The following is a 14,312-nucleotide window of genomic DNA, read 5'->3' as shown; positions in this document are numbered from 1 at the left end:
AGGAAGATTAACTTAGCTATTAATTTATGACCTAAATGTATAAGCTTCCACCTTGCCAAACTACTATCTAGCGCTTGTAAATGATGGTGTGTTTCCACTTGACTGATTTTTAGTGACAGCATGGCACAGTGACCTTAAAACAGATAACATGGTTCTAGTGTACAATAATGATATATCAAATGTTTGGTAAAAAAAAGGTAGCATGCATTAGTGCATCCCTTCTATGATTATAAGTATGTTATAAGTAAGACAAGGATCAAATGGAAACCAGAGAAAATATAGGCAGCTTAGTTTGTTGCCATCGTGAGAAGTTGGATTCCACTAGATTTAGGTTCAACTGAAATGTACTGGATGCCTACTATGCACGAAGCAATCTGCCAAGCTCTTTCATCTTTTTTTATCTCATTATATCTCATCAACCCTGCAAGAAGATTATCATTATTCTCATTTCACCAACAAATACAAAAACAACTTTCAAAGAGCAGACTCAAGATTACACACCTTCATGAGAAACTGAAATGTAAGCCATGGTTTCTGATTTCTTTCACACATTCCCTACGGCATGTAATGCGTTAAAAAAGATAAACATAACTAAAACATCTAATTAGTTCAACTACCCCATGGTTTAAAATATAAATAATATATGCTATATTTAATACATAAAGCATCACTGTCATTAGTTATGAGACTTTCAGGAATTATGTCTTATATTATGTATACAAATGTATTACGTGTATAGCAAACCCGGAAGTGAAAATGGGTAATAGCTGTCATAGGATTGTGGTGGAGAGATCCAGGATATACAACTGCGAAGCCTTTTTCTGAATTCTCCTTATCTACCTAGAAGTAAAAACTTTCAAAAGAATTCAACTATCATGAATACCCCTCTGAAGGAGTTTGATGCTATGAAAAGGTTAAAAAAAAAGACCACTTGCACCTACAGAAACAATACAATTCCTCCCACTTGTTCCCCTAAGAATCTATGTGTCTTTCCTAAACATGTATGTTCTTCTCATCAAAGCCTTTTCTCTCTTCTTCACTTTTTCTTTCAAATTAGGCATATAAGCCCCTAACTTTAGCTTTTTAGTGAGGCCACTGCTTTTGTGTGCTCCCATACGCAGAAATAAATAAACTTTAGTTTTTATTTCTCCTGCTAATGCCTTTTGTCAGTTTAATCTGCAGACCTCAAAGCCAGGAACATAAGTGAGTCCAAGAATAGTTTTCCCTCCCCAACACTTTGGCAATGAAGATGGGATGGTTGGGACTCCGCAGTCACTCTGAAGACTGCAGCTGAGATCTCAGGATCTCTTGACGAAGACACCAAAGAGAAATTTCCTTGCTGATCTCTGCTCAGTGTCCAGTTGAGTGCGTGCAGTAAGAACTCGTCTTTGTTGAAACAGGAAAAATTCCCTTGTCCCCTCCCAGGGCATGTGATGGGGGTGTGGCTTGCTTCTTCAGTGCCTCACGGCTCAAACCTCTAGGGGAACTTATAGATGGGCAGGCTGTGGGGCTCTGACTCCACGGCACTGTTAGGGGTGGATGTTTACAGCTCCTGAAGCCCCACTGGGCGGTGTTACAGGGCGCTTAAACGTTTGCCATCCGTCTATGGAGGGCTTCTGTTAAGCAGCTCAGTCAGACCCTCTACCTTGTCACCAGGACAGAGAGCTTTCTGTTTCCTGAGTTCTTGCCTTGGTGTAGTGGAAGAATTGGACCACACGTGGGCTTGGAGAATGAGTGTAAAGTTTTATTGAGTGGAAGTAGCTGTCTGCTGATGGGGCAGCCAGAAAGCAGATGGTCTTCCACTGGAGTTGGGCCACTCATCAGCCCTGGCTCTCCTCCGTCTAAGTGACCAAACTCTGCCACACTTGCTTGGTAGATGGCCTGCTGACTCCTGTTGGTGTGCTTCTCCTCCAGCCTGCTCTCCTCCTCCAGCCTGCTCTCCTCCTCCAGCCTGCTCTCCTCCTCCAGCCTGCTCTCCTCCTCCAGCCAGCTCTCCATCCGCCGGCGTGCTCCCCTCCGGCCTCCTCCCCTCCGCCGGCCTGCTCAACTCCTCCAGCGTGCTCCCCTCCGCTGGCCTAGTCCCCTCCTCCGGCGTGCTCCCCTCCGCTGGCCTGGTCCCCTCCTCCGGCGTGCTCCCCTCCGCGAGCGTGCTCCCCTCTACCAGCTTGCTCTCTTGCGCTAGCGTGCTCCCCTCCGCCGGCCTGCTCCCCTCCGCCGGCCTGCTCCCCTCCGCCGGCCTGCTCCCCTCCGCCGGCCTGTTCCCCTCCGCCAACCGGCTCCCCTCTGCCAGCGTGCTCTCCTTCGCCAGCGTGCTCTTTTCCTCCAGCGTGCTCCCCTGGACATCTTGTCTCCATCCAGGTGCTTGTGTCCTCTTCAGCTGATGTGCTCCTCTCCACATCTGGCCGCCTGTGTGTCTGCCTGCTAGGGTCTCAGGTTTTTACAGACCCGGGATGGGGGCGTGGCAGGCCAGGGTGGTCTTGGAAAATGGAACATTTGGGCACAAAAGCAGGAGTGCCTGTCATCGCCCACGTCCGTGGGGATACAACCCTCAGCAGGGCCCACACCGCACTTCCCTCTCCCCTTCCATATCGTTTAAAGGGACCATGGTCTTCCCTTCCTAGTCCTACCATATCATTGTCTTTTCTTTACGATATTTAGATTAGATGGAGCAAACACTTATGGGAAATAGTTATTTGGGTATTATGACTTTTAGTTTGGGTGCTCTTGTTATAGATCCTTTTGCTCACAGGGATAGTCATTGTGCCCTGTTTGTCTTGTTTTGTGTCTTGAAAGTTTGGCTTGGATTTAGTAAGAGAGTTCTCTCTCTCTGGTTTTCTGCCTGCCAGGAGTACAGGTTGCCAAGTCTGTGCTAAGAGATGGCCAAACATCAGATTGGGATCCCAAGAATTTGTAGTTAGCTGGATAAAAATCTGGGTAGCCCAGGCATTCCATTTGTTGCTAGAATTAGACCCACCATTGCTACTTTTCAGCAACTTCATCAGAGAAAGAGACTTAGAAGAAGTGTTTATAGAAGTGACTTGAGAAATGACCTTAGATTATAGGGGCTGTATCTTCTGCACCATTTCTGGGAATACCTCTTATGTCCATTGTTAAGCCACAAAAAGTCTTACTACTTTTTAGTCACATTTGGAACAGGTATACCTTTGGAGATCCTAAATCATGAATGGGCAGATGACAGATCCTGTGATCTGCAAAAGCTTTTGTATTTAAAAGGATTTTTAGAGAGCTCCCACTACAAACAAATGTCTTGTTTGTACCTATGGAGAAGTCAAAAGAAGAAGAAAAGTATCATAGTGAGCCTAAAAGGATCCTTTGGCAAAACTAAATGGCAGAAATCACATTTACAACAAAAATTGAAATCCACACAGACCATAAACCCTTCCACTGACAGTTATTCTGTAGTTGTGCCACAAGCCAGATGGCCCCCTGAAAAAAATTCTCCTCACCAACATAACAAATGGCCAGACCCTTTTCTAGGCCTTCCTGTAAATAATCAGAAGTTGGCTGATTTGGAGGCTGATATTCAGGGCCTGATACGATTTGGTCCCCACTCAAATCTCAACTTGAATTGTATACCCCAGAATTCCCATGTGTTTTGGGAGGGACCCAGAGGGAGGTAATTGAATCATGGGGGCTAGTCTTTTCCATGCCATTCTCATGATAGTGAATAAGTCTCACAAGATCTGATGGGTTTATCAGGGGTTTCTGCTTTTGCTTCTTCCTCATTTTCTCTTGCCACCACCATATAAGAAGTACCTTTCACCTCCCGCCATGATTCCGAGGCCTCCCCAACCTTGTGGAACTGTAAGTCCATTTAATTCTCTTTTTCTTCCCAGTCTTGGGTATGTCTTTATCAGCAGCATAAAAAAGGACTAACACAGGACCTGATGGGAGTTATTTTAGAAGCCTTCCCTCTGAAGGCTTATGGGACTAACAAGGAACTGTGTATTCATAAGGAGGGACTCATCCCAAAGCCGGTGTAAAACAATTGGCACATAACTCTAAATCGAGAAGCCCTAGAACATATAAATCTTTTTATTTGTAGCTTAGTTAGAAATCTTCTTCCTTAGATGTAAAGAAACAATTTTTTACAAATCAGGTATAAGCCATAAAGTGTTGTGTCTTTAACAAAAGAGACTGCCTCAGAGAACCTTAGAAAGGACTGTGAGAGATACTGTGGGGTACAGGCTTCTGATGACATCACTTAAATAACTTTAAGATTATACCACTGACCTAAGTAAAGAAAAATTCAGAAGTTATGGAGATGCTGATAGGTACATAAAATCACTAACCCAAGATCAAGCAAAACAAGAATTACATGAAATTGAATGAACTGATGAAAAATGATTTTGATTTTGCTTGTGACTCTTGCTCAAAATATTGCTAGTTGTTTAGTATTCTATTTTCTGGACATAAGGAATCTTTCTCTTTTATCTCCATCTATCTAGAAATCAAAACAATTTGGTAGATTATGTTCACAATAGCAAAATCACAGAATCAACCTAAGTATCTACCCTAAATGGATGATTGAATAAAGAAAATATGCTATATATACACTATGAAATAGTATGCAGACATATAAAAAATGAAATAATGTCTATTGCAGAAACATGGATGGAGATGTAGGCCATTATCCTAAGTGAAATAACTCAGAAACAGAAAATCAAATATTGTACATTCTCACTTATCAGTGGGGAATAAACAGTGGGTACACATGAATGTACAGATGGAAATAATAGAAACTGGGAACTCCGAAAGTGAGGATGTTGGGAGAAGGGGTGAGATATGGAAAATGACCTATTGGGTACAATATTCATTGTTCAGGTTCTGGGTATACTAGAAGCCCAAACTCCACCACTACACAATATATCTATGTAACAAACCTTCACATGTACCTCCTGACTTTAAATTTAAGTTTTTTTAAGTAGATTAAACCTTTGTCAACAAAAATAAAGCATTTATCTTTTTCTCTCTATCTAATCCTGTCAGAAATTGGAGGATACTTTTGAGTATTTTTATTTTTCTGTAAATATATTTATTTGCATAAATTTAATAATAATCTGTTCTCCTTGTAATAGAATGTCTTTGTTTTGTGCTGCTGCAATAGACTATCTGAGACTGAGTAATTTATAAAGAGCAAACATTTATTTCCTCACATTTCAGGATGCTGTGAAGTCCAAGACCAAGGGTCTATGTATTAGTTTGGTCTCACATTACTATAAGGAAATACCCAAGATTGGGTAATTTGTAAAGGAAAGAGGTTTAATTGAATCACAGTTTAGCATGGCTGGTGAGGCCTCAGGAAACTTACAATCATGGTGGAAGGCAAAGGGGAAGGAAGACACCTTCTACATAAGGCAGCAGGAAGAAATGCTGAGCAAAGGAGGAAAAGCCCCTTATAAAACCATCAGATAAGGAGAGAACTCACTCACTATCACAAGAACAGCATGAAAGACACCATACTCATGATTCAGTTACCTACACCTGATCTCTCCCTTGACACTTAGGGATTATGGGAATTATAATTCAAGATGAGATTTGAGTGGGGACACAAAGTCTAACCATATCATTCCACTCCTGACCCTTCCCAAATCTCATGTTTCTTCCACATTTCAAAACCAATTATGCCTTTCCAATGGTCCCCCAAAGTCTTAATTCATTCCAGCATTAACCCAAAAGTCCAAGTTTAAAGTCTCATCTGAGAAAAGGCAAGTCTCTTCCACCTATGAGACTGTAAAACCAAAGCAAATTAGTTGCTTCCTAGTTAGTTACAATGGGAGTAAAGGTATTGGGTAAATAACCCATTCCAAATGGCCGAAATTGGCTAAAATGAAAGGGCTGTGGGCCCCATGCAAATCCAACATCAGCAACACAGTAATTAAATCTTAAAGCTCCAAAATGATCTCCTTTGACTCCATGTCTCACATCCAAGTCATACTGATGCAAGAGGTGGGCTCCCATGATCTTGGGCAGCTCTGTCCCTGTGGCTTTACAGGTTACAGCCCCCTTCCTAGCTGCTCAATTAATCTTCTCCTTGAATATGTCTCTCTGTTAACAATATAAGAACAAAATAAAATCTTTTGCTTAGCTAACTCACTCAGACTTCTTCTAGTCTTCTACCATGGCCACATGATTTATGCATTCATTCGAGAAATCTTTATTATAATTACCTAATATCTCTTCTCGTAAATGGCAGAGATATAATGATGAATAAGTGATGGTCACTAAACTTGTGAAACTTACAACCTAGTAAAGAGGAAAAGCAAACAAAAAAGGTTACAAAAATGGTAGATGTTATATATTTAGGATATATATATTCAGTACAGTCAAAGCATTAGAGAATGAGGGGGTGACTTTTCTGATTCTTAGGCCCTCTGATGCCACACTGCACTCTTGAAAGGACAGAATGATGAGGAAGGGAAGGGTTTCTTTTTTCTCAACTTTTATTTTAGGCTCAGGGGGTACATGTGCAGGCTGTTACATGGCTATAATGTGTGTCATTGGAGTTTGGTATACAAATGATTTCATCACTCAGGTAGTGAGCATAGTACCTGATAGGTAGTTTTTTTACCCTCACCATCCTCCCACCCTCAAGTATGCCCTAGGGTCTATTGTTCCCATCTTTGTATCCATGTGTACTTAATGTTTAGTTCCCACTTATAAGTGAGAACATGGGGTATTTGGTCTGCTGTTTCTGCATTAATTTGCTTAGGATAATGGCCTCCAGCTTCATCCATGTTGCAACAGAGGACATTATTTCATTTTCTTTTATGACTGCATAGTATTCCATTGTGTATATGTACCACATTTTCTTCATAATCCACCATTGATGGGCATCTAGATTAATCCCATGTCTTTGCTATTGTGAATAGTGCTGGCATGAACATATGGGTGCATGTGTCTTTCTGTTAAAACGAGTTATATTCCTTTGGGTATATACTGGAAATCGGATTGCCTGGTTGATGGTAGATCTGCATTAAATTCTTCGTGAAACCTGAAAAGTGAGTTTTGAAAAGCTTTCTGCTCTAGATAAACCGAATTACTTCAGGTTTCTTTTATTCTCTCTCTCCTTTCACATGTCCTATAACTACACATATTGCTCCTAGTTAAAATGTCTCCTCTTTCAGAAACCCAATTTACTCCTTCTAAGCCATCTCAAAAGTCATCTGTCATGCAGACCTTTTATGACTCTCCCAAAAACTGAATCATTCTCTTCTCTCTGATCCGTAGCTTATTGGTAACTCTATTCTACACTGTAGTCATTTGCTTCCACTTTTGTTATTTAGACGGAGGAGTTATGTGTTTTACATCTTCACATCCTGATTTCTGGCAAATAACAACCAGAGTTTCTATTATCATCTGTTGAATGGTTATAGCATACCGAGTGTTTGATATACATTATCTCTAATTTTCACAATAATCCTTAACTGTAAACATTATTATCAAACTTATATCTGACTAAGGGGCAGAGAGACTGTGTTTACTTAGCTCAACACAGTTAGTAAGTGGTGAGGCTGAGTTTGAAATTTATGTGTCAATCTCTCTCCAAAACCTATATATTCTTACTGATGAGCTACAGTATCTTCCTAGTTGATAGTGAAGGAATGTTGAAAGGATAGATGGATTCATGAATAAATCAGTGTTTGAGTACATGATCTTCTGGAGTTGAAATGATAAAATATTAGCATAAGCTCCATACCCATTAGCTTCTTCTCATATGTGAGATAATACTCAAACCCATAAAATTTTATTGTAGTCTTGCTGCATATATCCTAATCATCTGTCTTGATCTGCTTATGTCTTATATAGACGTATACACAGAAATAATTGCTTTTTTAAATGAAAACTTCCATATCATAAGATTCCACCTAGTAGAACATAAAATAATAATACAGTTGAACATACATAATTACATTATGTAATTATATTATGTAATGCCACATAAGGTATTATCAATAGATTAAAAAAATTTTGTCCAGATAGAAAACAATCTGATAAACAAAATGTGATTATTGCTGTCATTAGATATACTTTAGAAAGATATTTTCACTTGTTTCAGATCTTATACCTAATATCCTAAGTCATGTTGTGACTTCATCACATGTAATGTGTGATATATAAATACTCAAATAGGAATAGTTCATATTTTTGTGTCATTTGGTGTTTCTCTTGCCTGGAAATCCTAGAAACCAGAAACCAGAGGGTGATAGACAATTCTCAGTTTTCTGCATTTTGCATATAACTTTCGTAAGCAAGTTCTATAATTTGCAACCTCATGATGACACAGAAAAGTTGAGGCTGATTATGTCTACTAAATAGCTACTTTGGGCATACTTCTATAGTTAATGTCCAGTGAGATTTTAGTATTAACTTACTATGGCTTCCATATTCCTCAGCATACATTAAACTATGCTGCAGTAACACATAAACCCCTAATTCCAAGGATATGGTAGGTTAAATAATGATCTCTGATATGACGTGGATGTTTGTCCTCTCCAAATTTCATGTGGAAGTTTGACCTCCAATGTTGGAGGTAGGCCTAGTGGGAGATGTTCAGGTCATGGGAGCTGATACCTCAAGAATGGCTTGGTGCTGTCTTCATGGTAGTGAATGAGTTCTCACTCTGCGAGTTCACTTGATGTACTGGCTCCCTCTCTGCCTTCCACCATGACTGTAAGCTTCGGCCTCACCAGAAGCCAAACAGATGCAGGTGCCATGCTCACACAACCTACAGAACCATGAACCAAATAAACCCTTTTCTTTATAAATTACCCAGTCTCAAGTATTCCCTTATAGCAATGCAGAATGGCCTAATATAGTCTCCAATGATGTCCATATCTTAATCTCAAGAACCTGTAACTATGTTACCTTATTTAGCAAGAGGGATTGGAAGATTAAGTTAAGGATGTTGGGATGGGGAACTATGCTGGATTATTTGGGTGGGTCCAAGTAACCACACAGGTCTTTATAAGATGGAGGCAAGAAGGTCACAGTGAGAGAAGAAAATGTGAAATTAGAAGCAGCAAACAGGGAGACGAAGAGAGGAAAACACAGGTTTGAAGATGTTATGCTGTTAGCTTTGAAGATGAAGGAAGGGGCCACAAGCCAAGGAATGCTGGTATCCTGTAGAAGTTGCAAAAAGCAAGGAAATAGATTCTCCCCAAGAGCATCTAGTAGCACTATACAGCTTTGACAACATCTTTATTTTAGAACTTCTTGATCCCACAACTATAAGATAATAAATTTGCTTTGTTTTAAGCCACTTAGTTCATGGTAATTTGTTATGGTAACAATAGGAAACTAAGATAAAGGTCCTTAACATAAAAAAGAGTTACCACTTTTGACATGCCACATGTCCATCACTGGTCAGTGGCAGGGGATTTTCCTTATACAGTCACTTAAGAACTCAGGTGGACATAGACTCTACTATTTGAAAAATCACTGGTCACCATAGCAGGAAGAAGAAAGTATATGGAGAGCTCAGACCCATTCTTCTGTACTTTGGTCTAGATGGTAACACATGTCACTTCTGTTCATTATCCATTGGCTAGGAAGTCATATAATTTTGCAAACTGCAGAGAGTTGACAAGTGTAACCTCCTATGAGACTGAAGGGGAAGAAGAACTGGATTTTAATCAGCACTGAATTTAGCATTTTAATGTCTACCTTAGCTTCATACTAGGAAGTCCATGAAAATCTTGTCAGAAAGGGTGGAAAGAAATGTTTCTTACCTGATGGGTCTAGATTCCTCTCTTTCATAGTTCCAGATCTGCTCTTCTGTGCCAGTGTGTGTTGAAATTACCTGCTCGTTGTGTTACCAGAGCCTATATTGTTAACTACAGAGAATTCTCGATATATGAAATTCTTCACATTTAGATGTCATGCAAAGAATATTAACTCTTTCTACAGCTCTAGTTATTGCAATGCTACACACAATGAATTTAAAAATTTTGTTCCTCCAAAGTTGCAAGTACAAATAATGCTGAGCCTTGCATCTCTTTATTTCTCAGTTTTATTGCTTTCCATATCATATTTGATCCATACTTGAGAACAGCAGAAAGTTATAACCCACTTTTTCTTTTCATAGCTAAGAACAAAGCACAGGTAGGGCAAAACCTGAAAACAGCTCCCCAACACAGTTGGACTCCAACCCTGCAAGAGTACTCTAGAGAGGATGCTTAACCATGTCAAGCAAATTTTTTGTAATTTTTTGCATACGTACCTTACAATATTCACATTTGGCTGTAACGGTATAGTGTATGTAATTAAATGTGATAGATAAGCAAAATATTTTTAAGTATTTCTATGAAAGGGAGACAATATTAAAACAATAACAACTGAACCACTCTAACTGTAATACATGGACTCCTAAGACAGGCCCCATTGATCCCTGCCTCCTATATAATCTCATACTCTTGTGTGATATCTTTCCCTTGAGTATGCCCTGGACTTAATGACTTGTTTCTAATGAATTGAATATAACAAAAGTGATGGGATGTCATTTCAGTCCTTAAGTTGCAAAAGACTGACTTTCCTCTTGCTTGCAGATTCTCTCTCTCTTGCTGTTTTTGATGAAGCAGGCTGCTATGTAGAAGTGACCAGGTGGCAAGAAACTGAGGTTAGCCTCTGGTCTACAGTCGGCAGGAAACTGAGGCCCTCTGACCAAGAGCCTGCAAGGAATTGAATTATGCCAGCAACCAAGTGAGTGAGCTTGGAAGTGGATCTTTCCACAGTTGATCCTTGCAATTAGACCTCAGCCCCAGATATCACCGTGATTCTAGCCTGTGGAAGAGCCTAAGCAGAAAATCCAAGTAAGTTTTACCTGCATTTCCAGTCCATAGAAACTGTGAGATAAGTATGCTGTTTAAGTCATTTAGTTTGGGGAAATTTATTACATAGCAGTATATAATTAAGACACTAGACATTTTGTTTCTTAGGGATTTTTGTTTTTCCTTATTTTTTCTGTTGTTCCAACATGTTTGATTTTTCCTCTTTTAATAGGTTCAAGAATAGTGAGAAAAAAGGAAAATTAAAATGTTGAAGTAAATGGTTTTAGCAATAGTAAATTGTAGATTCAATTTTTTTAATTTTTAAGAATAAAATTTTGTAAGAGATATTTATTTTTAAAAGGAGTTGTTCTGGAATCTAGACATTAATATGTCCCCAAAATGTGTTTACAGATTTCTCCATTCACACATAAAAAATCTAATTTCTACCTTAGTTTACAGAAATCCACCCTTTGTGTAAGGTAAGTTATACCTAAGGGAAGTTTATCACGTTCTTATTAAAGAACTCTGTCTTTGTTCTCTTCTTCCTAATGAATATCAACATTTGAGGAGAAAGATATCCAAGCAGGAGGGAAAAGTGATCTGAAATAAAGACTTGAAGATTGTTATTAGATTTAGACTATGTTAAGATGAATTGCTGTCTCATGGAAAGACTCAATAACTTATGCCTAAGAATAACAAAATAATTACAATGATAGCCATATTGGTTCTTTTGAATTTGGGTAACAGAAGAACATAGGTCTTCAAACTATTAGGCATATCTTTTCTGCTCAAAACAATTTCTTTACATTTTATCCCTTTAAGTCCTTTAAAGCTTATCACACAGAAAAAATAACAGTCTGGGAGAGGAAGACTAAAGAAATCAACTTTCTTCAGAGCACATATAGATTTATTGTAGCCAATTGATGACAATGCAAAACTGGCACAAAGGCAAACACTTAATAAATAAATGAAAATCAGAGTGATTCAATTTCAGTGCTGTATGTTTTGAACCTGGTCCTCAAAGGCAAGTCATCATCAGAAGAAAGAAAAATGCATTTAAGGAGTGTTAATTATTGTCTGTCTCCAAGACCAAAATTAAAAAGCTTAAAACTTTTAGACTGTTAAAAATCTACTATACTAGGATATTAAAGTATTTTAAAGAAAATGAGATTTATGCTTAATAAAAAAAATTCCCATTAAACAGCAAGCTATTAGAGGAGAAAATCATTCTGAATCTCTATACTTCTCAATCCAAATACAATGCCATAAGCTATAATTCAGTAAACAATTCTATATTTTGGATCCTGAACCTTGACTCAAAATTGAAAGGAAACTCTCCTAATTCATGATTGCTGGTCTCACATATATTACAGAGTAACCTTTACTGTAGTTTTAAAGTTTAAGATTTTATTTACAGTAGTTTTTGCGAGGTCATCAATTGACACAATGTAGTTGCTATTTGTGAAAGACAAGGATTTGAATTGCAACTTGAAATCAGTTGGAAACCAGTCCAGTCTCTAGAGGACACTTGCAATATGCTTCACAGGGCTAACCCCATTAAGCGTCAAACGCAACTACAAACTCAGCACACTAAATGAAGCTTTTCCATTGCACAAGAGAATAACTTCACATGAATGACAATTTCTATAATGCTTAGGCTTGACAAAATCTTTAACCTTAAGTGTAATACTAATCAAAATAAATCCAGGAAATATTGTTTACACATTATCATCTGGAATTAGCGGGTAAGGATTGAGAAGTTTGTCAATAATTAGGTGCTCTGACTTTTATATAATTTATAAGTCAAGTTGTCAACTCTAAAATTTGGGGACTTTGGTAGCTCTCTTAAGTTGGGAAAATGTAGATTCCCAGCCTCAGTATTCTCATCTCTAATATGGGAATTCTGGAACAAATGATCCTGTATCAATACACTATTGCTGAACAACAAATTACTCTAAACTGAATGGCTGAAGACCATCACTTATTATTTTGTTTCAACTAAGGGACTGGCTCAGCAGTTCTGCTGCTCTGGGCCATGCTCACCTGCTCTCAGCTGGGCTCACTCATGCATCTGCTATCAGCTGGCTGGTTAACTGTAGTTAGTTCATCTTGATGGCATCATTGGGGAAACTCAGCTCTCTTTCGTTGGACTTCTCTTATATTTCTCCTGCAAACTGGAAAGGGCATGTTCTCATGGCAGGGGCAGGAGTCTACAAAAGAAAGCAGAAATGCAGAAACACATTTCATGCTTTTGCTTGCATCTGTTCCACTAAAATCCCATTGTTCTAGTCACGTAGCCAACTTAGAATAAGAATAGGGAGGTCACTACCAAAGGGCATGAAATAGAAAGGCATGTAAAATTAGATCCATTAGTATAATCACCTTATAATAATCTTAAAGTTGCTTTTCAGCATATAATTGAGTGTAGGGTTTTTTAAAAGAGGCATCCAACACAAAATATTGGAAAATATACTGTGAGTGAGGAGGGAATATAAGAGAAAGAAAATCAACTACCTCTTCTCTGCCAATAAGTGTAATTAGATATGAAAAGCCCCCACTTCAAAAAAAGATCAGAAACATTTTAATTAAAAGTGAGTACCTTACAATTGACTGATCTACCTTTCAGGCATTTTTCTCTTAACATTTTTCTGTCAAAGTTTTTCAAAATATAATAACCAAGCAAGGAAAATTCAAAAGATAACTACGTTTATCTTTTGTATGTAATGTATGTACGATTACATACATTAATTTTCACTTCTCATTCCCATTCAAGTAAGAGCAAAAGAAACATGAATGGGGAGAAAAGGGGAGTAATGTAGTATTTTTTAAAAAAAGAATACTGAGGGTTTTATTTTTGCACATTTCCTTTAATGCCCATCAGAGACTCATTATAATATCAAAGGGCATCTTTTGTTTGGTGTAGCTGTACTAATAGATAGTGAGGAGTAATCTGAACCAAGTACATTGCACTGTGATGTCATGCCCAGGAACTGTTTTATAAACCACTACTAGATAAAAGAACTCTTCCCTTATTGACTTCTTCTTTTAGGACTCTAGAGGAACCCTATTAAATTTCATCTTCAAATTATGCCCATAGACAATCTTAAAATCCAAGGTTATAAGTCATAATCTTGGCCACTGGTTAAATCACCCAGTAATAAAAATGCATTTCTTCCCTGTTTTGAAGGATAACCCTGAGAACTAAGGTATGGTAAAGGACAAAGCTACGTAAGCTCATATAAATCACAGTTATGTTTTTGCAGTAGGTCATGATATTTCTGCCTCCAGCCCCTCTCTTCTTTTCCTCTGCAGTAGATCCTAAAACTTTGAATGAACACACTTACAGCGATGTTTATACCTTTATACTTTATGAATCATTTAAAGTAATACAGTATTCAACTCTATAATTCTAATTTTCTAATAATTCCCCAACTAAGTTAAAACTTATGACCAATTTGACTAAAGCATGAAAAACTAACTGACTTATCAGAGGTCACCTCAATCAACCACTCTGCCAAGATG

The 14,312-nt window shown here is 38.3% G+C and overlaps 1 protein-coding gene across 1 annotated transcript in view; it reads right to left on the bottom strand.

Moving 5' to 3' along the window:
* Positions 1-2,299: 2,299 nt before the first annotated feature.
* The window catches only part of NRIP1 (nuclear receptor interacting protein 1), a 212,059-nt gene continuing 200,046 nt past the window's right edge, over positions 2,300-14,312 (bottom strand). Inside the window, exon 4 of the transcript XR_007723869.1 lies at positions 2,300-13,000. The gene's annotated coding sequence lies outside the window, so the exon portion shown is untranslated. The remainder of the gene's footprint in view (positions 13,001-14,312) is intronic.

The sequence above is a fragment of the Macaca thibetana genome, chromosome 3 (assembly GCF_024542745.1).
Source record: "Macaca thibetana thibetana isolate TM-01 chromosome 3, ASM2454274v1, whole genome shotgun sequence".
In the NCBI taxonomy this organism is placed as follows: Eukaryota; Metazoa; Chordata; class Mammalia; order Primates; family Cercopithecidae; genus Macaca; species Macaca thibetana.
Note: the sequence above shows the minus strand (reverse complement) of the source record. Positions and strands in the feature narration are given on the sequence as shown.